The sequence below is a fragment of the Lissotriton helveticus genome, chromosome 8 (genome assembly GCF_964261635.1).
Source record: "Lissotriton helveticus chromosome 8, aLisHel1.1, whole genome shotgun sequence".
Lineage (NCBI taxonomy): Eukaryota > Metazoa > Chordata > Amphibia > Caudata > Salamandridae > Lissotriton > Lissotriton helveticus.
This window is the reverse complement of record NC_136069.1, coordinates 1,327,635,980-1,327,661,967: the sequence shown is the minus strand read 5'-3', so window position 1 is coordinate 1,327,661,967 and position 25,988 is coordinate 1,327,635,980.

Sequence of the window (25,988 nt, the reverse complement as noted above, 5' to 3'; positions counted from 1 at the left end):
CCTCCAGCTAATGCTATGACCCCCTGGAAAGTGCCTAACGCCAGTAGGTGAAGGCAGCACAGAACCTGCACATGTGAGGGTATGGCATTGGTCCTATGTGTCTGTCGCTGCAGAATGGGATCCAATTCATTGATTAAATCATGGATCATTGCTGCTTTGAGCCTATACTTGTCGTATATCTCATATTCTGTCTGTCCTTGCAAAGTAATGCGGACTCTGAAGATGCGCTCTTGTATTCTCCTCCTGTGTGCTGCAGCCTGGAGCCTCATCCTCCTCGCCATCAGGTAAATCCCTGCCATTGTGAAATGTTCAGGCTCAATCTGTGTGTTTAAGTAAGTTTCTGTTGACTTTCAGCTGTATCTGATTTGCACTCATTATTACCACCTGGTTGTGATCCTTGTTATTTTGCACTTGGTAATTTGCGATTTTCTGTAAAATCGCAAATTGGGATTTTTCATGCATTTATTTGCGATGTTTTAATGGCGATTCGCTATTTGGTAGACGCAATTAAAGAATCGCAAATTTATTCTCAGAATAAATGGTGATTCTTAATCTTTGCGAAAACATTGGTTTTCGCTATATTTGCGTTCATGCATTGCTGCAGGGTACTTTGCCATCGCAAATGGTATATTTTACAGATTCACAATTTTTGCGAATTTTTTAAAGCTTGATGCATGTGCCTGTTAGTTAGGTAGTGACAGTAAAATTCTGTTAGGGCCAGGTGACCTCAACTGGTAGCAAAACGTTAGAATAAATAATATATAAAAAAACATTTACCAGAAGGATTGCAAAACAACATAGTGGGAGACCAGAAATAGAAGGAGGACTATTCACTCTAAAGTACACACCTATTGGCCGTCGAACTTGGTTTGTTAGAAGACATACCTATGCTACCTTGTGCATTCTGATAAAAAACGACGAGAAAGCTTAGAGAAAACTGCTGAGATGATCTGGAATTGCTCATGACTTTCCAACTGACTCGCCTCTTTTATTTTGCAATTTTAAAAACAAGCTACGCTTTAGTGAAAAGCGAACTTGGACTTGGCAAGTCCCTGAAAGGAACTTGGAATGGTGGAGTGAACAATAACAACAGTGCAGTTATAAGCAACACCATTCACTCCCCTTCACCTTAGCGATGCATTTTTATTTGAAATGATTGGCCTAAAAAATGCCTTGTGGAAGGCGACTTATTTCCTACGCTACCCTGCCAAATAAAACATGCATATTGCACAATCATCATACCAATTACCGTACCAAATCCAAAAATTCTGAGGCAATACATTATATTTATATAACAATTTTAATTCCGACCTGCGTGTAACCTCTAAAATAATATTATCCTATTCAATTTAGCTTTAGCTGTAATTATTCCACTTTTTCTATTTCAATTTTGAACAGGGCCCTGGCCCTTCAAACTCCTAACACAGCCAAGTTGCCCAAGGCAATAGAACTAAAGTATTTTCAGCAAACCCATTTTTCAACGACTTGTCACACTATGCTGACTTCTGAGCCAGTTGCATACGCTGGAAAGTATGTATTGCTAAGTAAATTCCAGGTGTAGACCGCCTAATTCAAACATATTTCAAACCTAAACAATTATAGCTTTTAATTTCTTTTGTGCCGTCGAAAGTAAAATTCATATTTTGCTGCGGATGCAGTTGCACCCAGAAGCATGCTCTTTATTATTTTATTGATGATAGGAAATTGTAAAGAAAAATATAAATGTTCGGGATCTTATGTGGCATTTTAAATGTAACATGAATTTCAATAATTGTATTTACATTTTCTTTAGAGTTTTTTTTTACAGGAGTATGCAATTTACAAGTTATATTGTAATCCCCTCCCCCCAAATATCTATACACTTTTATTTAAGTGTGCTTTTTGAGTTTTAACTGGCACTCCTTTTAAGCTTAAACTCACTTTGTGAACCTGTACTATGATTACCTACGTTGGTTCAATCAAGAGTAATTATTCATTAAAATTGTAGGCTGAAATTTAGGCAAATCATGTAATTTAAATAGTTTTAAAGGATTATTGACTGTATTGTATCATTTTAATTGTGGGAAAGGTTAATGAAAATAATGTGTTGTATAATGAAATATTAATTGTTATGGCCAGTTTGGCTGAAATAATAAACTGATGATGATGATGAAAGCCTTGTTGAGTTCTTTTATGATTTAAACACGTTTAAATTGGGAATATATTTGAATTATATATCTGGATTACATAGGAAACCAATATCAGGTCAATGCACACAATAAACAGTACAGGCGCAGAATTACAGGTTGGAGAATTTATACCGTGATGGTCGTTCGCAAGTAGTCCTACTGTATGGGGTCGCTCTCTCAAGTGAATACAATACTACTTCGTCTTGCATTGAAAGAATCTGAATTGTTCATGAGCAAACAGTAAGACCGATTTCGGCAGCATGGTCAAAAGTAGCCCCTTGAAAAAGTTTCGATTATGTTTTCATATTTTCTGGAATGTAAATTACATGAAATGTCAGAAATTGTAACATTTCACAAAACGTTTGCTACAGGGAGTGAGACTAGCCGAAAATGTATCATGGGAGATAGGGTCGAGCTGAAAATGTGCTGAAAGAAATATATTCTCCTCACACCTGATGATATCTCGAGTGACTTTTAACCCAAGATAAGGCCTGAGCTTTCAAGGACAGGAAGGTCGACAAGTAGGGATGTCTATTTTTATATCATACTAAGATACTTCGAGGGAGGAGACCACAGAGGGCATAACACAGAGTTAATGCGGTCACCTGTAATACAATGTACTTCAGATACAGTACAAGGCGGGTGTATTCGTTAGCAGGGACAGCTCCTAATATAGACATATGCCGAATGATCACATAATTCTCTTATGAGAGTAAGAAACCACAGCTTTATGGTATGGCTGTGGCAGGTTTTATGCATTTGTGACCTCATGTCATTATCTCTGAAAAATAAAGTTCCGAAATAGGGAGTGTGCTTTGGAAAAGCCCCTTCAGCCTTTGGTTATTATGTGCTTTTCATGGGTTGCCTTTGATTTGGGATGTCTGTCCATCAAGACAAGGAAATCTTGAGAATGGTTAAAATGTTCCTTTTGAGTTCCCATTAGGTGATGGTGTATCAAGTAATTCTTATGTTGGATTGAAGGTACAACATGGCCTTTATTTGTAACTAAGAGTCAATATGTGTTCTTTAGTGTAATTACTCTGCTGGCACAATTACTTTTAATTGCTGTTGCTGATTTATTTCCATTTATTTAGGAAGTGGGGGGCTGTTTGGATCCCTTCACCTTTGTGAAGAACAAGGGAGCGACCCCACTGGTACCACAAGTACAATAAATAGAATCAGTCATACACATCTCATATATTCATACTTCCACACAGCTCAAAATGGAACAATATAAATTGGGTCCCCAAAACCAATTGCAATATACACAACGATAAAGAGCTTTTACTCAATGTTAAAAAATAAGCACATATTTATTTCAATAATTTTGTTTCAATAAAACACAATTAAAAACATCACATTTATACAAGAAGACAAACGTAGTTCGCAAAAAATATAAAAACAAGCAAAGAGAGACAGGCTAAATGTGAACAAAATAAATCATCATTTCAAAGTTACTCCAAATGGAATCCATATATTAATAGATATCAGTCTAAAAAACTGATGGTAATCAGGAGGTTCCGTAGAAGTAACTTATTACACAAAAAAGGGGTGTCGACACGTTTCGGTGGTATGGACTGAATAGAGGCAATTTTAATAGTTCCAAGAGAATCTAGCTGTTTCTGTACTTGTTGGATACCTTCACCTGCCATAAAGACTATGGGCCTGCTTGATAAACTGCACTTTGTAGTATGTTTTGTACTCCTACAGTAGAACTACAAAACGATTATCTAGTGCTATTCACAAACTACACTTTTGTAATAACTTACACTTTTCTAGTAATTCCATGTGTGACTGCATTTTTGAGTGAGTTACACTTTTTTAGTAAGTCCAGCACTACGCATGGCCAACCATTGCGACTGCCTTGCCCAATGATAAGGGTTCTCTTCCGACAACAGCAACCTTTTCCAGGTCTTCCTGGAGAGGGCGGAAGTCTACTGGGTGATTTCCGGTAGTGGCAGCGGCAAACTAACATGGCATATTTTCTTCCTGAAAATCATTGGCAGAATATCATTGTACAAAAAATCTGCCTTAAACATCAACTGCAAAATACTGTGGAGCGTCTCGAATTCGAACATCCAAGAATAAGAAGCAAATTCTGATTTGAGAGGCGTTGGCAGGGATTTGGTAACTCCTGATCGGGAGACTCCTTGGCTGATAGAATCTAAGTCTATCCTGTCTGCCATGAAGTTCACATTCCCAGGGAAATGGGCAGCAATGGAGGAACCCAGAGAAGATTAACAGCAGGAGGAGGCCGAGGGAAGAGGCCGAGGGAGGACTACCACTCCCAGCTGCACTGTGGCAGAGTGCCGCTGCTGCGACATTGTTCACGCGCACGGATGTGCAGAAAAGGAGCCGGAGCCTCCCTCAGCGTGGGAAGCCATTTGCTGTTTCAGGAGGAGGCTGAGGGAGGACTACCACTCCGAGCTGCACCGTGGCAGAGCGTGCTGCCGCAACGTCCTTTCTGCGCCTGGAGGCGCAGAAAAGGAGCCAGGGCTTCCCACAGCACGGGAAGGGATGTATGACGTTACAACGCATGCTTTTACCACGCATGCTTTTACAACGCATTTTTTACATCGCATACCATTATAACGCATAGCGCTTTGGGGTGCTGGATAGTGAATAGTTTAATTTACTATTCCAACTCCAGTCCCCGTGGACACTAGGGAAGGTGTTGGATAGTTAATTAAATCTATTCCCTATCCTAGAGCGCCCCCCAGCGCAATGCGTTGTAATGGTTTGCGTTGTAAAAGTTGCGATGTAAAAGCACTGAGTGGTAAAAGTTGCGTTGTAAAGGATGTTTCCCCACGGGAAGCCATTTGCTGTTGCAGGAGGAGGCTGAGGAGGACTACCCCTCCTATCTGCACTGTGGCAGAACGCCGCGACATCGCTCCCGCACCCAGAGGCGCAGAAAAGGAGCCGGAGCTTCCTGCAGCATGGGACGTGCGTGGGCGTGCCCAGGCCAAGGGCGGACCTGTCTGCATCCATCAGCACCCGACAGAGGCTGGGTTGGGCCTCCTCTCTTTCGTGTAGAAGTCATCATGGGTAAGCGCAAACTCCCGTGTAGCACTGATCTGGATAAGGCCAAGGCAAAAGTACCATGTAATTGTGTTTCCATTCTATCCTACTTAACAACAGCTGTTGGGGCATTAACAACTGAGATACACAATGTAGAGGAGTAGTTGGGCTTCGGGACTGAGACAACATCTATCAATACTAACCCTACAATAGTCCCACATCATATAACTTTAGGCAGAGACATTACTATTGATTCAGCTGTGGGGGAGAGTGACTCTACCCAGGCCAAGCAAAGCTTGTTGACTCTACAACAGAATCCGCTGATCAAAGATGGGGGAGACTTGAAAGAATACATCCTCGGTCCCGAATATGGCCCCTAACAAAAAAAGGAGGAAAAGAGGCTCAAAGCTGGGTTCTATTATAACTGAACTACCAATTTAGGAGGGGGGTGAAAGATCCTTGATCACGGAGGATCGGCTACTTTCTCACCTTAATACAATAGTGTCAGACTCTATTCAGTCGCGCATTGATACACTCCTTGGGACACTTATGGAGGATTTAATCACCTGTGCTAAGAATGGGTTTGAAGGCATGATGAAGAAGCTGTCTAGAATAGAGTCTCAATTGGGCTAATTGGCGGATTCCAGTACCAGGGTTAGGATGAAAGATAAAAATGTCACGTATAATGTAATCTGATTCCAGCGTCCTGACAGTTTTTGGTTCTGAGGGTGCTTCTCTCTGGGAGGAGAGTGCGGAGCCCCGGAAGGAGAGGTATGGGGGAGAAAGCCTCGCCCGAGAACTCAGGTCAGCCTGAGGGCACAGACCCTGGGTTGGAGTCCCCCCTGACCTGGGGAAGGGGCGACTGCTAACGGTGCCCCTACCAGTTTGTCTTCTGGGGGTGCTGCTACAGGTGGGAGGGTACAGAGCCCCGGGGAGGACGACCGGGTGTGGGAGAGCCCACCCCAGTCCCTTGTTCAGCCTCAGGGTACAGATCCTGGACAGTTGCAGGATAGGCACCCTGAACTGGTGTGTGAATTGTGCAGGAATGAATGAATGAATGAATTTGGATTTGTATAGCACTAGCTACCCGGAGGCCTCCTAGCACTTGCGGGGCAGAGAGACAGGGAGGCAAGTGGTGCTATTGTGAGGTAGTGAAAAGATGAGTTTTGAGATGTTTATGGAATGCCAGCAGGTTAGGTTCCCCTTGGAGGGTGGGGGGAGAGAATTCCAGATGTTGGAGGCATTCAGGGAGAAAGAACGTCCACCCCACCTGGATCTGCGTACTTTCACAGAGGTGGCACGAAACGCGGAACTGGACCGCAGACTCCTAAGGGGTTGATAGGGAGTGACCAAGGACTGAAGGATGCCTGGGCTTGATTTCACATATCTTTGTGGGCTAAGCACATGGCCTTAAACTGTATACTGGACCCGATAGGAAGCCAGTGGAGTTTGTTCAAGGCTTGTTTTGCTGTCTGTCTCCGGGGAATCTGGAGCAATAGGCGAGCCGCACAGTTCTGAATGACTTGTAGGCTCTGGAGTGTGTACTGAGGGGTGCCCAAATACAGAGCGTTACCGTAGTCAAGGCGGGACAGTATGAGGGCTTGGACAACAATCCTCCTAGCCTGGAAAGGGAGCATGGGAAGAATCTTTCTTAGCATTCTCATTAGGCTAGAGCAAGTAGCAGAGACCTCTGAGGCTTTGTGATTAAAACCAAGGGAGCTGTCCAGCCACATGCCTAGGCTCTTGATCTGCTGCTTTGGGATGGGCATGGGGCCAAGACAAGTTGGCCAAGTAAGTGTCGGGGCGGGAGATGGAGATTTGCCCAGAAACATCAGTTCGGTCTTGTCCCCATTTAGCTTGAGGTGGGAACGATACATCCATTCGGCTACTGCCTCTAGGCAAGCACCAAAAGCGCCAGAAGATCCCTCCGGGTGGTTGAGTGTCACCACCAGTTGGGTATCATCTGCGTAGATAATGATTTTGATGCAGAATGGAAGGACTATTTCTGCCAATGGGGCCATATAGGTGTTAAAAAGCGTGGGGCTCAGGGATGAACCCTGGGGGACCCCACATCTAAGAGGCCACCTGTCAGATGAGGCAGTTCCCTCAAAGACTTGAAAGACCCGGTCCTTTAGGAAGGATTGGAACCAGGTAAGAGCTATATTTGTCACTCACAAGTTTTTTAGCCGCTCAAGCAGGATGTTATGATAAACAGTGTCGAAGGCGGCACTGAGATCTAACATAATGATAGCTGCTGAGCTGCCCTGGTCCAGAAGTCTCCTTGCCTCCTCATTTACTGCCAGTAAGGCTGCCTCGGTCCCTAGTTGTGGACGGAATCCAGTTTGGGTGATATGAAGCAAATTGTTGGATTCCAAGTGCTGTACCAGAGGGGAGTTTATATGTCTCTCCAGTAACTTGCTCAGCAAGGGAAGGAGAGAAATGGGGCGGTAATTAGCCATGTTGGAGTGATCAAGGTTGGGCTTTTTCAAGAGGGCTCTCACCTGTGCGCATTTCCATGCCAGGGGCACCGTGCCGGAGATGATAGAAGAGTTTAAAGTATCTAAGATGACTGGGCGAATGGAATTGGTGACTAATGAGAGGTACGGTGGGGGGCGGGGTCCAAGGGGAACCAGAGGTTACCCTGGAGATGAGGGTTTCTAGGGACTCAGCGTCTAACAGTGGGAATTCTCCTAAAGAGCAGTGTAGTTCAGGGTGTAAAGTAGTGGTGCTGTGATCTGTGGGCTCAGGCTGGTGGGGAGGGAAAGGCTGGCAGATCACCTGGATTTTATGGTGGAAGCATTCTGCTAGGTTGTTGCACCGGTCTGGGGCTTCCTCGGTCTTGGAAAGTTTATGCGGCACAGAGGAGAGAGACTTAGCAATACGACAGATCTCTTTGGGAGAGTTAGCAGGCGCGTTGATTCTCTCCTCATAGAAGTGTGTTTGGGCGGTTTTGATCTCTGCCTTGTACCTTCTAATTTCCTATGTATAGTCCTGTTTCCTTTCTTCCGCGAAGTTCTGTCTCCATCTCCTTTCAGATTTCCTGCAAATCTGTTTAAGCTTTCTTAATTTAGGGGAGAACCAGGGTGAAGATTTTTGCCTGAATCTCTTGTGAGAGATTTTATTTGGGAGTACAGTGTCCAATGAGTTTTGAATCCATGAGTTAAAGTTATTGTTCGCCATCTCAGGGTTAGGGTCAGTCTGGGGTCTAGTGGTGTCGAGAACAGCGGTCCATTGGCTAATGGAGAGATTTGACCATTTCCTATCGAGTGTCAGCGTAGTGTTCTGAGGAGGAGAGGGGGCGGGAGTCTCCCAGACCAGGGGAATAGGCGAGTAATCCGGCCAGGGGAGGGGGCCGGGAGAGTCAACAGAAAGATTCTGGTAATTACTAAACACTGGGTCGAGGAGATGGCCCTTGTCATGTGTGGGGGCTAAGCCTTTCTGTCTAATTTGAAGTGCGGCGAGGCTGGTAGATAACTCATTGACCAGGTGGTTAGAGTGGTCGTCCAATTGGATGTTAAGGTCCCCTAGTATTGTAAAATTAGCTGGAGATAGGGCTAGATTGGTGACAAGTGTGGGAAGTGAATTGAGGAATTGACCTATGGGTCCTGGGGGTCGGTAGAGCAGTAAGCCGGAGAAGGTGCTAGTGGGAGAGAACTCCAGGGAGAAGTTCATGCACTCGCAGTCTGGTGGTCCGTCCGTGGATGACCAACAGCTGAAGTTGTCTTGAAATAGTATTGCTAGTCCCCCAATCCTTCCAGTCTTACGGTCCACTCTTTGAATTAAATAGCCGGGTGGCAGGGTTTAAGTAACAACTGGGTCAACTACGTCTTGAAGCCAGGTTTCCGTCAGGAATAAAACATCTGGTTTGAGATCATCTAGTAGTAGTGTGAGTTCAGTTGAATGCCTAGGAAGGGAGCGACAGTTCAGGAGGAAGAATTTGAGGGGGGGACCGGGTGACTGTTCTTCCTTGCTGTGGGGTTGCAGCTTATAGTTACAGTGGGAGCAGCACGAAGGGCTGTTAGCTATGTTCATTGAGTGTGAACAGTTGCTACCAACGGCCCTCCTCAAAGCAGTCAATGACTGAGCGCTATACCTGAGAGTATTTTTAAAACTGGCAGGGGTCGTGCCTTTGGCGGGCCCGCTGCGCGTGTGATCGGCTGTCCGGTTAAGTAGCAGTACAGCGTGAAACTAGAGCACTGACTGCAGCCGGAAGTCTCCCGCCCTGGAAGTGTCTCCCGTGACCGCCCTCCGCTCAACGGCACTTGCCGAGTCAGACTGGGGCGTGGGAGCACTCCAATGAGGGTAGGTAGAGGCTTGGTGAGGGTATTTTGTGCAAAGTGCAAAGAGCAGATTCAATTGTGCAAAGGAACGTGCCACAGATAACACACAAGTTAAACAGGCTAAAAACGATTCTTTTTTAAAAAAAATAGTCAAGGAGCAACTTTAGCAGCAAGCAGCACTACCTCTAGTCAGGTTCTTGCTGCGTCCATTGCTCATGTGATCGGCCCTCCGGTTAAGTAGTAGGACACCTGCCACAGTTGCCCTGACAGTTCTGGAAGGGGGTACAGCTCCAGGTGGGAGGGAACAGAGCCCCAGGGAGAAGCAGAGGGTGTGGTGGGAGCCCACCCCGCCTCCTGTAAAGCTGCAGGGTAAAGACCCTGGGCTGGTGGGCCAGTGTCAGGATGCCATACCTGACTTGGCAGGGGGGAGAATAGAGAAAGAGTGGCAGGCACCTGGGGCTACCTCCTCCCACACTCTGATGCCACAACGGTTGGAGTGGCCTGAAAGGCATAAGGCCTGGCTCTCATCACTGACAGTTGTAATAGCCACTGTTGCTGGCCGTCCGGAGGGACAGAGTTGTCCCTGGGAGGGAAAGGAGTCACCCCCCGGGGGTGGACTAGGCCACACCCTTGTGTTGGCCATGTGGGTACTGTCTGCCTGTTGGGGCACATCTGTGAGCAAAGTAAGTTTAGCTGCTGCACAGATGGGGTCCACAGGTGAGGAAAAAGGTTCCCCATGGGTCAGCTTAGTGGTCCCTGAGAGTATGGATAGAGGGATCCAACTAGGTTCAGGAAGGCGTAGAATGGGAAGAAAACCCTGCTGTTGCAGGCCAGGTCCCATGTTCTATCGCCCCAACCAGGGAAGTCCATCAAGGTATGAATTGGTCTACCCTGCCTTTAGGCTGTAATGGGGTTGTGTTGGAAATGGCCCTTTTTGCAGGGTTATCCCCAAACTTTTTGTTTCTTCCTCCTATTTTTTCCTAACCTGTTTGTGTTGGTTTTAGGACTCTGGGCACTTTACCACTGCTAACCAGTGCTAAAGTGCATATGCTCTCTGTGAAAATTGTGTGATGGATTGGTGTTTCCATGATTGGATATTTGATTTACTTGTTAGTCCCTATTAAAGTGCACTGAGTGTGCTAGGGCCTGTGAATCAAATGCTACTCATGGGCCTGCAGCACTGATTGTGCCACGCACGTGAGTAGCCCTGAAAAGGTACCTCAGACATGCCATTGCGGAGTCTGTGCGCAGTTTGTAACTGCCATGTCGATTTTCCACTGAACACACTTCCAAGTCCCTAACCTTCCCTTTTCGTACATGTCAGGCACCCTTAAGGAAGGCCCAAGGTACCCCCGTGGGCAGGGTGCAGTGTATGTGAAAGGTAGGACATGCCCTGGTGTGTGTGTCATGTCCTGATAGTGAATTACAGCCCATTTAATTTTTCACTTTTGCAAGGTTACCTGTTCCCCATAAGACAGAATGGGCAGTTTGGTTATGACATCTTTTAATCCTAACTTACCCAGGGAACATGGTAGAAAAACAAATTTAGTATGCCTGAACTCAGAATCTAAAGATGCATCTTTTAGTGAAGGTGAGTTTTATATTCTGTGTTTGAAAATACCACTTTTAAAAAGTAGATATTTTCTTGCTCAGTAATCCTGTGCCTCTGCTGGAATGTGGATTGCCTTTCTGGGTTTTGGATGACAGAAGGCGGGGGAGACAGAGGGCTCCTGATCGTCTAGGTAGGTCAGGAAAGGGCTGAATAGACCTGGGCTGCGTTGGGGGAAGGGGGAGGAGATGTCCTTGCACCTCAAAGGACCGGGTCTGCCTCTGACAGTGCCGTCTCCACCTCCTGCCAGGAATTCTCACCGGAGAAGGCAGAACTGGTTTTGGCTGGGCACAGACACACTCCGCCTAGAGAATCAAAGGATTTTTGGATACAAATACTGGGGCCCAGACCCCTGAACTTTAGAACTCTTTTGGATCAAGAAGAGTGACAAGAAGAAGAGCTGGAGAAACTGTGAGGAGGACCTACCACTTTGCTGTGTGCTTTGCTGTGTTGGCCTACTGTGGCTGCTTTTGTCTTGGGCAGTGAAAGGACTGGACTGAACTTTCTGCAATCTGCTTTGTGAGTTTCTCCAAGGGCTTGAGGTAGAACTTGCCCCCTGTTCAAGAAGTCTCAGGAACAACACCGCAACCCTGGTCTCACCCATGACGCCTGCTGACGCCGCCACCAAGCTGTTGCTCACACCGAGACCTGTGGGCACCGCACTCTGCACCACCTTGCTTCACGACGACGCCTTGGCCTTCCCGACGCTGCCCTCCATGCCGAAATCGACACCGCTGCTTGCACCGTGGTATGAGGGCACTGCCGTAAAGTTCCATGATGCTCCACCCTCATCCCACACCGCAGCCTTGGCCTACCAATGGCGGCGTCATCGACTCCAGTTTGTCAGCTGACGAAAGAGCTTCAGCAACGACGATGACGCTGCTTGCATGTGACCTGCTAGCACCGTGACGAGCACCACCTTCATCCCGCACCGCGACCCTGGTCTCACGGACGACGCCATCTGATGCCGCCTCCAAGCTGCAGCCCGCACCGTGACCTGAGGGCACCACACGCCGCACTGCTGCACCTCGCACTGCAGCACCAAAAGCCTGCCGATGTCAGCGCTCCTGACTTCAACAGAGAGGAGATCGACCTGCAACGCGTGTGACTTCGAGGGCCCTGACTACTCCCACACCGACCTCTGGAACCGACGACTGCAGACGCCATGTTTTCAGAAGCTCAACAAGAGGTCGCCGACGCCCTGCTTTTCTAAAAGGTACTGTTTGCAGGTCTTCACGACACTGTAGCTGGCCCGCGATGCTGTGGTCAGCCAGAACTGTTTGGATTTGCTTGCTCACGACACCGCAATAGCCCTGGATGGAGCTATGGACATCAAGAAACTGTTTTGAAAGTGTATTTTGATAACTGCCGATTTTTTAAGTACTGTATTGTGGATTTTCATTGTTTTTGGGTCTTGTATATAAATATTGGATATTTTTCTAAACTGGTGTGGTGTCCTTTTGTAGTTCTTACACTGTATTACTGTTTGTTATGTGCAAATGCTTTACACACTGCCTCTAAGACAAGCCTGACCGCTTGTGCCAAGCTACCACGGGGGTGAGCAGGGGTTATTTTAGGAGTGTAACTCCCTTATCATGGCTAGAGTAATGGTTTCTGCCTGGCATTGGCACATGCCCTAGTCTGCCAAAAATCCCATTTCTAATAATAAGGATAAAAAAGAGAGGGACCGTATGATCTGGAGTACATTATTTTTTTTTATAATCATAATGTATGTTGAACTGGTTGTTTATTATGTCTAAGTGATTGTCGAAATTATTAATTATGTGAAGACCCTGGTCTGGATTTTTTTATCATGTTTATTAGACACTGTGTGTTGCTCATGTCTTATTGCTGTTTTAAAATGAATGTATGTAGTATGCATTTATGGTTTTAATTAACCAAATAAAGTGATTATGACTGATTGACACTGATACTGCATTATCCTATTGTAACAAATAATGGAGGCACTGAATTGAAATAAAATCCCTTAGGAAATAATGTTAAATTTAATTATTCGAAATAATGAAACATATAAATAAATATACATTGTTTTAAAAAATTGCAATATGCATATATAATATTTTACCATAACATATATATTTACTTTTTTATTTAAAACATAATGTAAGATTAAAATAGTTACATTATTTTAATACATTATTTACATGATTTGTAATAATTATGAATGCACAGTAAAAATATCTGCAGGTGGGAATTTTTTTACATTTAAACTTCTGAACAATAATTGTTATTTATTTTAAAATATTTCCATAATTTAAAGTAAATTTCATAGTTTTGTAGTATTCTTGCTATTTATTTTCATGTCAAAAGTAAATACATAATTTAAAAAAAAAGTTTGCATATACTTTATCATGATGAAATCTCCGCCCCGACTGAGGAGTCTCACTTTAGTAAAGTATAGGGAAAATGTATAAAATGAAGCTGTCTAAGATCTCACAAAACCTCAAGTTTGTGTCATGGATGCAAACACATTGGCACTGACCTGCAAATTCAAGCAAAACATTACCTCCCTTAATACTAGACTATCCTCGGCAGAGAAACGGGCAGATGACATAGTGGCCCATCTCACCACTGACCCCAATTTAGGCCAAGTGATGTGCCAACTATATAAAAAGGTAACAGATTAGGAGGACCGCCCAAGGAGGAAATGGTGGCACTCTATGGAAGGGAACATAACAAAGACTTTTCTGGAGGGGTTAAGGCCCAACCTGCTGAACATAGAATTTCCCCTACATTTGAATTCCAAAGGAACCAACAGGATACATCCCAGGGTCTCAATAAATGATTATCTTAGAACATTAGGGGGTCGATTCCGATCCGGTAAAATCCCCGTCCGTACGAATCGTATCCGGAGCCGTTTCCGTACGACTCGTACGGACGCCGTACGACCGGACGATTCTGTACCCGATCGGCCGATCCGGGCGCGATTCGTACGGTACACGTCGATTCATACGGAAAAGCGCACGATCACCTACACACCGTACGGCGCGTACCCCCCATGATCGCAGGGGTTCGCGCCGTACCCCTGTGATCATGCGGGGTACGTCCCGTACACCCAGCGTACATAGGGTACGTGCCGTACACCCACCGTACATGGGGTACGGTGCGTACCCCATGTACGCTGGGTGTACGGCACGTACCCCGCATGATCACAGGGGTACGGCGCGAACCCCTGCGATCATGGGGGGTACGTGCCGTACCCGGGGGGGGGGGGTGTTCCGTACCTGTTTCGGCGCGAACTCTGCGTTTACGACTGTTTTCGGCTCCCGTAGGAAAAGGGTCGTACGGCGCGAACCCGACACGAATCGTACTTGCTGGGTCGTAAAAACCAGCCGCGAACCGTAGTGATGTCGCGTACAGCCGGTTCCGAGTGAAACTCGTACGGAGATCTGAGTCGTACGGAGTCCTGTACGACTCGTACGGAGTTTGGCACCTGGTACGGATCGTACTTCGTCGTACGTACGGGACGTCTACGGGTACGATTCGTATGGGGAAAAAACTCTCCGTACGACGATTCGGAGCGCATTTTACCGGATCGGAATCGACCTATAAAGGTCTGCTTCCTGAGGCATGGACAAGCCTGTCAAGGGATAACAGCAGTACATACACATGACCCCTAGACTTGAAGGCCACAACATGTCCATTGGGAACTTTGGTGGTAGTTGCAATCTGTTAGTACTATAGACTTAGACTTTCCTTTCCACCATAGACCTTCCTTTCCACACAAATGTGAAAAGTAAAGCCTTACATCCAAAGGTCAAAATATGGGCTATTAAAAATGGTCTCTTGGTGACACTACTAATGGGGAGCACAATAATTGGCAAATCTTATGAGAATTCAGGACCTGCTGATCTGAAAAGATTTCTTGAAAGTCTGAAACACACTGACATGGAGATCAATTACACATCCGCTGGTACTGCAGGAGTACTGGCTGGATCCTGAAGGGGTTCTGGCTGGAGAGAGAGCTGTTGCCTATGAGCCTGCCTGGGAAAAGAGGGATTCAGGAGTGGCCAACAGGAACTTTCCTAGTAGGTTAAGAAAAGAGGGAGTTAGTCCTTTTTCCACATCCAGATTATGATGCTATGGTCTAAGGCTTGTCCAGAGAGGATGCACCCTTGGTGGGGAAGGAAACTAGATTTTTTGTATTCACTGTTTTTTACTGTCCTGAAAACAGGTTTTAACAATGGGAACTCACAGCATTGACACCTGGCCTTTTGAATCCCAGCCCAACTGTAGCTTCTGCCCTTGCCTTGTTGGAAATTTTTGAGAACCAAAAACATGATGAAGTCTGAAGGGGAAACCTTGGATGAGGGCGAGGCAGTAAATCTATCCTACTGGTTACCTTGGTGTCTATGAAATGCAGCTTTGTTCTGCTGCAAGCTTCTGGTGCCAAAAGTGGGAGCTGTACAGGCTCCAAAGATATATTTGTACCTTCTACTTCTTTTCACCAGCCATTCACCAGTCATTGTAGTTACTTTTTTATTGCTGGGTATGGTTTCATTTGTTTTTATGGTATTTAATAGCGTATTTATTCGTGTATCATACTTCACACATGATTTTGGTAATATTTATTATTCGCTATTTTACAGCACTTTGTTTGCTTTGCAAAATGACAATGTGACAACATGCATCTCATTGTATTTATCCAGATTGTGGCCTAGGAATAAGACCAAGCTGCTTTCATGAAGAGCAAAACTTACATGAAGGTTTCATGCAGCCATCCCTCCACAGCGATGCCTGGCAATCTAAGGAAAGAAATCAAATGATTAAAATAGAGAAAGCATAAGAAAAGAAAATAAAGCAGGAAGAAACAAACAGTGAAGAAAGACTTCAATGTCTCCCCCTTCAGAACCTAAAGCTTGAAGTGGTTAAAAATAGTAAGTGAGGAGGGACAAGGGTCGAGTGACCATTGAATCTTGTCAGAGGTACAACATGAGCAGCAGAATCCCAAGGTGGCTGATACAGAGGGAAGGACAGGAACAGAGCGGATTGAGGAGAACAAGACAAGAAGACATCTTGGATGAGCGAGGCTACCAGAGGAAAAGTGAGCAGTTGCAGAGGCACTATTGGCTCCTGCCATGCTCGTAGAGCGAAAATCCATCTAACTTCGCAGGGCCAGTCAACAGCCACTACACTGCTGAAAAATATGCTAGGCGCTTGCCTAACTAATCACATTCTTCCAATGGACTCTGTAACAATACTAGTGAACAAGTCACAGGGTCGCAAATGCTGGCTCTCCAAATCCTCAAATAGCTGACTGGAACTGGTTAACCTCCACTCATATTCAAAATAAAATGGACTGATGCTGCCCTCCTGATTATCGTGACACAGTTGCTAAATTAAAGAACCCAGTCCAGCAGATTCCTCTAGCAGGGGCACCCCCAAACCATATATACTCACGCAGCAAGCCCCCAATTACGAAACCCTCATCTATATCTATCATATCATGGAATATTGTTGGAATAAAAAAACTCAATTCAAATGCCGAACTAGAAAATTGCTTGAGGAGCTTTAATGTGGTCAATATCCAAGAAACCTAGAAAGAGGAGGAATTTCCGCTGGGGGGGGGATATGTAGAAATCTTTATTCCAGCAGGAAAAGCCGAGAAAAAAAGTGTGGTCTATCCAGTTATGTGACACTAGACAAGATTTTCAACTTAAGCCGCTTGGATTTCCACTCCAGCATTTGCTTGGTATAGTAATACTGTTGTATTTGGGTCTTGTATTCGTAAACTCTTGTCTCTTTTCCTTTGCCTCTCCCCCTTTCCTTCCCCCCTCCTTCTCCATCCAGTTGGGTCCAACATTCTAACAGACAGTTGGAATGTTGGTTGAGTGACTATTTGAGCTGGTGAAGTGTGATGCATGTTGTGCTGTGGTGCTGTTATGTTGTATCTTGAATAAAGCATCTTTAATCTCCCCACAACTGGTTTTTAACATTGGTGACGAGGATGGGATTGGAAATACCTTGACTGTGGTGAAATTAAACATAGTATGGAATCACAAATGCTACCACCACTAGGCCTCCACGGTAACTGTTCTTGTTCCTTGAGGTTTTTCTCTTACTTTTTCCCTTTATAACTACAACCATGTGACAGGCTTCACAAATCAGCTGTGCCCATCAGCGATGAAACCCTAATGGTTCTCAAAAAATACATAATTGGCATTTTAAAAGTACCACAGGTCTAATCATTATCCTAAACTCCTACGTTAATCCAAACTGTTTGCTAAAATAACGTAATAAAAAGATGTTAGGAAATTTCCTTTTGGAATCAGAAGCCTTCCATGGAGGAATTCCATGAATACTTTCCAGATATTTTAATCTTAACTTGGCCAACCAGCTACGAAGAAGTTGTAGTTTAAGAAGAGTGGACATAATCTAGGGCATTCCGGCCCAAATTTTCAAATTCAATAAATTGGACCATAAACTCCTGCACATCTTGAAGGCTCTTGGGCTCCGTGCACTCAAAGGGGAATGCCAGAGAGATGTTCCAATGGCTGCTGCAAGAACGTGTAGCAAAGTAGAACTATGCCTTTTTATCCCTTCCTCTGTTCCATAAAATCACGGATTTTAGCATAGTCACAAGGTGTGGGAGTGACCACTTACTCCAAATAATCAGCTTAAAAAACTCCAACGATTGGGTACAACCCCTGAGAATCATTGGCACACAAAACATAGACAGCCGATTACGAAATGTTCAGATTGGAACACCCACTTGCCGGCCCAATATGAGGACTGGAAGCGGACCAGTATAACATCCAATTGTGACTCGAAAGACACAATTCTAGCGTGTTGGAGGATTCAGGAAGAACTAAAAGTACACCTCTCAAAGCCTCTGCTGATGCTTCCGACTCAGAAACGCAAATGGCACTCTCGCTCACTTAAGCTTCAATGCCAGGCAATGGGAAAAGAAATGAAACCCATCAACCTCCACTCAGAACCCACATCTCAAACCAGGAAATTTCAAGAGCTACAAAAGACTTACAAAAAAGCAGTTTGGGCAGCAAAAAGGGCCAAAAATGATCAGGATTGGATAGACATTGTGCAAGTCTTCAACAGTAACATAGAAAATATATCTGGCTGTTAATAAATCGGCTAGATTGAGATCCTATCGGAGTGTTAGGGAACAATGTCACTCAAGAAGCGCGGCTGGATCACTTAAGTTGTATGTGCTTTATTCGATAAATGTTTATCATAAAAGCATGTACATCTAAAATTCATATTTTAAAATCATATAGCCCAGCATAAAAAAATAGATCATACTATACATCACACATTATACAATTAAAATATGAAAAAAGGATTTCATTAAGACCATGAATAACAATGTTCAGAGCAAATACATCAGGTAGCATGCATGAAGGATGTTGCACTACTGTTTTTCGCTAGGAGCTTAGTTCTTATTAACCATGCACAACCCAGATATTTGGCCACACCACAAACCATAGTAAGAGAGGAGGTGTCAGTTTTTAAGATGTGTAGTGCGACACAATAGTTCTTGGAGCCAAGCTTTTTGCAGACTGGTTTGAGCCATTTGGCTCTAGCCATCCTATAGGCTGAGCATGCAAAGAAAAAATGGGCAATAGACTCATTAGGAGCTAGACAACCTGGACAAGGTGTAGATGGTAAATTGCGCCAGTTCCAGGTTACTGTCACCTCGTTGAGCGGGAGGGTCCCTAATCTCATATTCAAGTAGAGCGCCCTATCCCTAGGTGTTTGAATAAAATCAAGATAGGGTTCTAGTTTTCGGATGGGTTTGTGCTAAAAAAACACCTCAGTAAGTTTCCCCATTTTAGGATTGCGTGTCTCTTCTGCCTGTACCCATTGCCAGTAGGCTTGGGTGGCGGAATCTGGCTGGCCCAAGCCTCCCCAAATCCTATGTCAGTTAGAAGCTGCCTAAGATTAGTGATCCATTTAATCCTGTTCCCTGTATCAGCTGATATTAATTCACTGAGGGCAGCTGCGTAATTGGACTGCTCTGGGGTCCTTCTTATGCATGCCCAAAAGAGTAGGGGGCAAAGGCGTGCAATGTCCTGGATGGAACGTCTTCCCATGTCATAGTATAAGGGCTTCAGCGGGGTGGAAATTGGAAGGGAGACAAGATCTCTAAAGAACTTGTTTTCAGATCTGGCAAGTTCGCTGGTATTTTCAAAGCCCCAAAGTTCAGCCCTGTATAGGGCCGAAGGTAGCGCTTTGCCGTCATAGACCACGAGGGCTGGGGCAACTGGCTTACTTGCAGAGAGATGTTGTTCTCTTACAATAGCCCCAGACACCCGCTTGTGACTTAGGAGCATTTTGGCTAAGTGGGAACTCCATTTCATACCTTTGGAGACCCGGATTCCCAGATAGTCAAAAGACTCAACGGTGTCTAGTGCGGTATCGTTTAAGGTAATGCCGTTTCTGAAGCGTTTCGATGGGTTAATTGTCATTAACTTTGTTTTACTTGTGTTTATTATTAACCCCCGAGAGTTACAAAAAAGGCTAAACCTATTTAAAAGTTTTTGGAGACCTCCCAGTGTTTTGGAGATCAGGAGGGTATCGTCGTCGAATAGGAGAGTTGGTGTTTTCTCCCCTGCCAGGAGTGGGGCGTCTGCTGGTTCCTCTCTAAGATGGTCTACCACCCCGTTCATAAATAAAGAGAACAGGGTAGGGGCCAGCACACATCCCTGGCGCACCCCCTTATTCACCACGATCCTCTCCGTCAGCTGCCCCTGTGAGCCCCACCTAATTCTGGCATAGTTGTCCTCATGCAAACGTTTTATAAAATCAAGAATCTGAGGGGAAATACCCAATTCATGCAGGACCTGCCAGAGCTTATCACGTGGTACAAGGTCGAATGCGGTCTTCAAATCTATAAAGGCCAAGTACAAACTGCCTTTCCCAATAACCACTGTTTTCCAGTGGTTCAGAAAAAATCTGAAAACCTGATCCATTGTGCCCACCTTTTGCCTGAAGCCTGCTTGATAGTGGGAGAGGATGTTCCCGTCCTCCATCCAGGACCTTAACCTCATAAGGAGCACCCTGCCAACCACCTTCTGGATCACATTGATTAGACTAATCGGCCTGTAGTTGGCAGGGTCTTCCCTCTTTCCCTTTTTGTGGATTGGGACAACCTCCGCACCTTTCCATGAATCAGGGACTGCAGACCCCCTTGCTATTAAATTCATCAAAAGTATGATAAAATGGGCCCAGGGCTTCGGATCATGCAAAAGCAGATCTCCAGGAAGGCCGTCAGGTCCTGCAGCTTTTCCAGAAGAAATACTATTTATTGCTAGATCCACCTCGTGGAGGTCAAAGCAGACCAGTGACGGGGAAACCCTAGGGATGATTGTGGAAGTCTCGGTTTGGGGGGACGAGGGGCCTTCGTTTCCCGAGTATAGGTTAGAAAAATGGTCATGCCATTTTTGCCCTGTGATGTGATTTGGGATTGAATCAGATCCTTTTCTATTACCTCTATTAATTAACTCCCAAAATAAAGTTGGGTCCCTTTGTTTGGAGGCGTGTTTGAGCTCCTGCCAGTCTGCCTCATCCCAGTTGCGTTTGGCTTCCACTAATACCTTGGGATAACCCTTTCTTGCTGCTCTAATTGCCAATGAATCTTTCTTTCCAACAGCTAGGGATAGGGCCTGCCTCTTCTCCATGCACGCTGGTGAATACCATGGGTTTGTGGGCCTTGCTAAGCGTCTCTTTGTTGCCATTTTCCCTTCTACAATAAAAAAAATGAGCCTATCTTATGTAATGTTTCTCAGTAAAACAAAGAGAATATGGATAGGTTCTCAGCTTCTCTATATAGCGTTTCAAGCTCCTTGTTCTTTAGGTCAAGAAATTCCCTGATACTTTGCAATTTACATTCTTGCTGAGAGACTTTATGCCATTTAAGGCGTCTATTGCAATTGGAAGGGATTACCTCTCTTGTCGACATTAAAGGAGGATTAGATGTCTCTGTCGTGAAAAGTGACCAAATGTTGTTAATTTGCAAACAAAGGAGATTATGGTCGCTATCCAAGGAATGTTTAACTACCATATCCAGGAGATCCCCCATAATCGTACGTCAACAAGAATGTAATCTATTCGGGACGGGGAGATTATCCTGTTTTAAGTATTTGCTCAGCTTGGATCCGAGCGTGTCTTTCCATTTGCAGCTCTTAAATTAAATTCCAGGGTCAGGGCGTTGATTTGAATTGCCCTCTGTGACCACATCTTGATGGGAGCTATATTGAGGGTCGGAATAGCCCATTTAGTATCCTCTTCAGTGGTTCCCAGTAGGTCCTCCACACTCAGAGGTTCAAATGTGCAGTTGAAGTCCCTGGCTACTATGGTGATAAAATGGGGCAGAGTGCGGGATAACTCACACTCCAGAGCTGCTATAGTTGAAGATGTTTGGGCGCCCGGAGAACCTCTTGCATATATATTGAATAGCTCTAGGGTTGTACACTTGGATGGCACTCTAATGGTCAGGTGAAGAATGTCTTGTGACGAACAAGTGTGTGTTAAAATCAAACAATTAAGTGAGATGTTAATCCAAATTTGTAATCCCCCGGATCACTTAAGTTTTCTATATCACAGCCAGGATCAAAATCTCTTCTCTGCACTCAAAGGACAACTTGCAACTCCCCTGTCATTCTTTTTGAGAGAAATCAAAGAGAAAACTGAGAAAAGAAGAGGTGATGGAGCTCCAGGCCTGAACAGGCTCCCAGCAGTCATATATAAACAAGACTGCAATTTCTGGAGTGCCTAATTTCAAATACTGATTAACTTCTGTCTATCTGTGGAGGTCATCCCAAAATCATGGAGCAGGCCTATTTTCTAACCAATTTACAAGAAAGTTCCTTCTGCATCCACAGGGAGTTATCGTATGAGTGCCTATCTGAATACAGATTCAAAGTATTTAGCTGGTCTCATATTGACTGAACTGGAGGACTGGTCTGCAAGAGAAAATTGAATCCCTTTTAATGAAATGGGAATTAGAGCCATGTGTGGCACTACGGTGTACTTGGTCATGCTTTCCATGATCATTGAGAAATGTTGAGTTAAAAAACAATTGCTGTACACCTGGTTCGTGGTCTGTCATGCAAAATATTAATCAAGAGGGGCCGGAAGCAAGGGAATGTCCTCTCCCCAATGCCTTCCAATCTTTTTATTTCTGATCTAAGCTCACATCTGGGTGCAGCAATGTCTCACCCGCTGAGCCTGGGTCAATGCCATGTGTCTTCATTGCCATTTGCTCATGATGTAGTTGTCATGAATCTGATTGGAGTAGTCCTGTAGACTCTACTAAACAATCTACACACCTACTGTATTGAGAACAAATTGGCTGTTAACCTTGCAAAAACTCAGGTTTGATGGTGTTTGGAAGAAAGATCAACAAGAAAGGAATCTGGCCTTTCGGCGGATAGCCCGTTTCCAGAAGTACAAGCTATAAAGACACCGGGGTCTGCCTGCAAGGCTGTTTGTCTTAATGTCTACCTTTAAATGTAATAAAGTCAAGGATTGCTTCTTTAACTGTAGCATTTCAGTCCTTGCAAAGTAAATTGCACAGCTCAACTCTAAAAAATCCCAGTTTATTCCTGCAATTAGCTTTGGAACAGGAGCTTTCCCTGGAAAGTTTTGGTACTTTGGCAACTCCACCGAAGGCAAGGATTTTCTTCTCTTATTTCATCTCCCTCAAAATGCATCTCCGTCTTAGACCCAGCTGGATTCTGGCCTAATTGATGAAAAACTTGCAAAGAAAGGCTCCATTTTCAAGTACATGTCACTTTTAAGGAATTGAGGCCAGGCAATGTTGCATTTTCTAATTTGGAAAGAAATAGAAACAGACCGTCTGACAAAAACAAATAGCTGAGTGCAGGCCTTTGTGTTGGCCCTAAGGTCTTAAAAGCAAACAGTTTTTTTTTACATTTCTTTATCATTTCCATTGAAATTAAACTGCATAATCTTACAGGCATATATTGAGGATGTCATGCAATATCACAAATGATACAGTTCAGTTAGTTTTTGTTGTAGGATTTACAAACACATTTCACAGTACTGTGGTAAATAAATAAATAATACCTCTCTTTTTGACTAGACATATATCATAACAGATAGCTCAATAAATAAGAGTCAAGATTCGAGGTAGTAGGAGTTTTGCAGGTTTAATACAGCATAAGGACAGGAACAGGACAACCTGCATAGGAATAGGATGACAGGGCCCAGCAGGGCCCAGCAGCTGCTGGGGCTGGGTCTGGGATGAGCGCGCTGGCTTTTAATAACAATACATGAGCATATATACATAACGCAAACACATAGCATTACATTGCAGTGGGCGTAGCAGTGGGTGGAGCAATAGGTGTGACGCGTAGCAGTCGCGAAAGATAAAGGCAAAAGTAGGTGTAACTGGGCGTATACATAGACATGTGGTGCAGACGTAACAGGATATGTCATGGATGGGGCGGAAACATTGGAGGGGGCTACCTAAGGAGCCGGGACCTCTAACCTGATGGTGCGCGCAAACTAGCAATGACGTATCACTAGGAGAAGCTGGGGGCTATGAACTCTGTGCTAGGAGCAGAGACTGAAGTCTGGAGGGTCGGAGCGACATGTACCTAAACAGTATCTAGTATCTGATGTTTAGAGAACATGTTGATATAAACTATAAGTCAAGAGAGGAAAGGCTAACTTGATTCTAAGACTGGACCATGCATTATTCTACATGTAGTGCGTGATGAAGAATATGAAATGACCATTGAATGCAGTATTTCTCTAACGTGGAGACGTGAAGGCTAGACAATGACGGAAACTATTGATGCAGTTCAGTAGCTTAGGAATGCAGAGAAGGAGAACTGAACTGATAACTGGAATCATAACATATTCTTGGCAGACTCAGAGGCTGAGCCAGGCTGGGCCGGGCACTGCGAGGCAGGAAGTAAGTGAAGGGTCGAGGATACAGGTGGGGGCTGTATCGCTCCTCAGCGAGGCTTCAGGAGACAGGAGCTGAATCTGGTGTCCAGGCCCTTTTGAGGCCTAGAAACGGGGACTTTAGAATAGAATAACGTGCACACTGAGAAACGTGGCAACGTAGCTTTACATAGGCCTGATATTCGTAGTATTCACGAGGACTGGAAACTGGCATACTAGAGGTGGACACAACTGTAATTGCGTCATTAATCGGACATGGGGAATGCATATGCATATTTAATCATGCACACATAACATATGATGGATGACACGTAGGGACACAGAACATGGCAAAATTTACTTTTCCACATTCCCTCCTTGTCACTACGTTTCCATCAGGAAACATCAATATTCATGATACCATCTATCATTTCATACAGTATCATTTGCTCGTCTCGAATTATCCTGGAACGGGATTTAGAACGGGGCTTGGGACTAGGAATACAAGAGGTAGCACAAATGCCGCAAATCGCAGGGCCACATTGTATACAGAGACAGCAGCTGAATATGATCGCTACTGCAATACCTAGGAAGGACAATATTTTCCATCCCCATGCGGAAATTATATTCCAGAACCAACCGGACCATGTCCAGGTGCCTGGGTCTTGGTGTATCAGATGGGCAATTTTATGGAGTCTGGTTATAGCTGAATAAACAGACGGCGCGTTATTTGGAATGAAAATGCAGCAACTAGATCCGATGACTCTACAGGCCCCGCCCCTATCGGCCAGTATGACGTCAAGGACGAGACGATTCTGTAAAACGACAAATCTCATAGCAGATTGCTCTTCGGTTAAGTTACCTAGAGCAGAGGCAGTCTCATTTACTACAGCTTCAAGGGTTCTGGTTAATCTACGGATTAACTTACTATTCTGGATAGGTCCTATAAAGAAAAAGAAACCTTTATTGAAATCTGTATACTGTTCTAGAGTAGTTTCAGTATAATCGACAATTGGGGACTCCCTTCTATGTCTAATGTGTACTAGATGTGTATTTCTATGATAATCAGGTGGGGCTAGGAAAACTGGTGGCAGTAGGAAGGCAATGTAACAGGTTCCCTCCCAATCGAGGGGCAGACGAACATATGCAGTTTGACCACAAATAAAATAAGAATGACGTGAAGCTTTGAAAATAGATTTCCCACTGTCACTATACTTGACAACAGTAGTACAATCACTATGTCCTACATGTACGGAACCATTATTTCGGACACATAATTCGCCTTTGACTGGTAGTACTGAAATAGCAGGTAAGTCTGGAGTAGTATCAGACTGAACATTCAAGACCATGAAATTCGACGAATAATTACCTAAATTATACACTTCATTTTCTAGATCTAAACCTGTTCGGTGAGGGAGACCTTGCTTGTCTGGAAAACATGTACTGGTAAGAAAAGACATATCTGTTAAGGATGACGTTAACGTGGACCATGCTCCACACGAACCATTATGTGAGAATGGATAAGGAAAAAGTGGCAGAACTCCCTTCGGTGTCTGGAAAAGGGGGAGTCGACCACATACCCAACAATTAGTGGCATTGCTGTTCTGGTGTGAGTAATGTAACATGCGGATAAATGAGTTATTACGCATGGCGAGGCGGTAGGACAGTTCATGAGGGGGCAGATCACTAAACGTGTGCTCTACTGTAGCATTAGTAGACTTATTTACATGTGAAACTGGGAAACATAGGTAAAATGCATAACTGGTGCAGGAAATCATAAGGCTGGAAAACAATATGAAACATAGAAAAACGATACATCGGATTGAGTTTTGACTAACTCTCTCACTATGGGGGTCTATTTTATACATGTCAGAAACAGTCTAACCGTTTCACCTAGGGGAGGACTTAGACAATCAAACTGGCTGACTTATTTTACTAGACCGTAGTTTCTGTTTATACTCCTGCTGTGGAGTTTTCTCTAACAGGGGGGGTTTTGAATCAATGTCATTTGCGGGACAG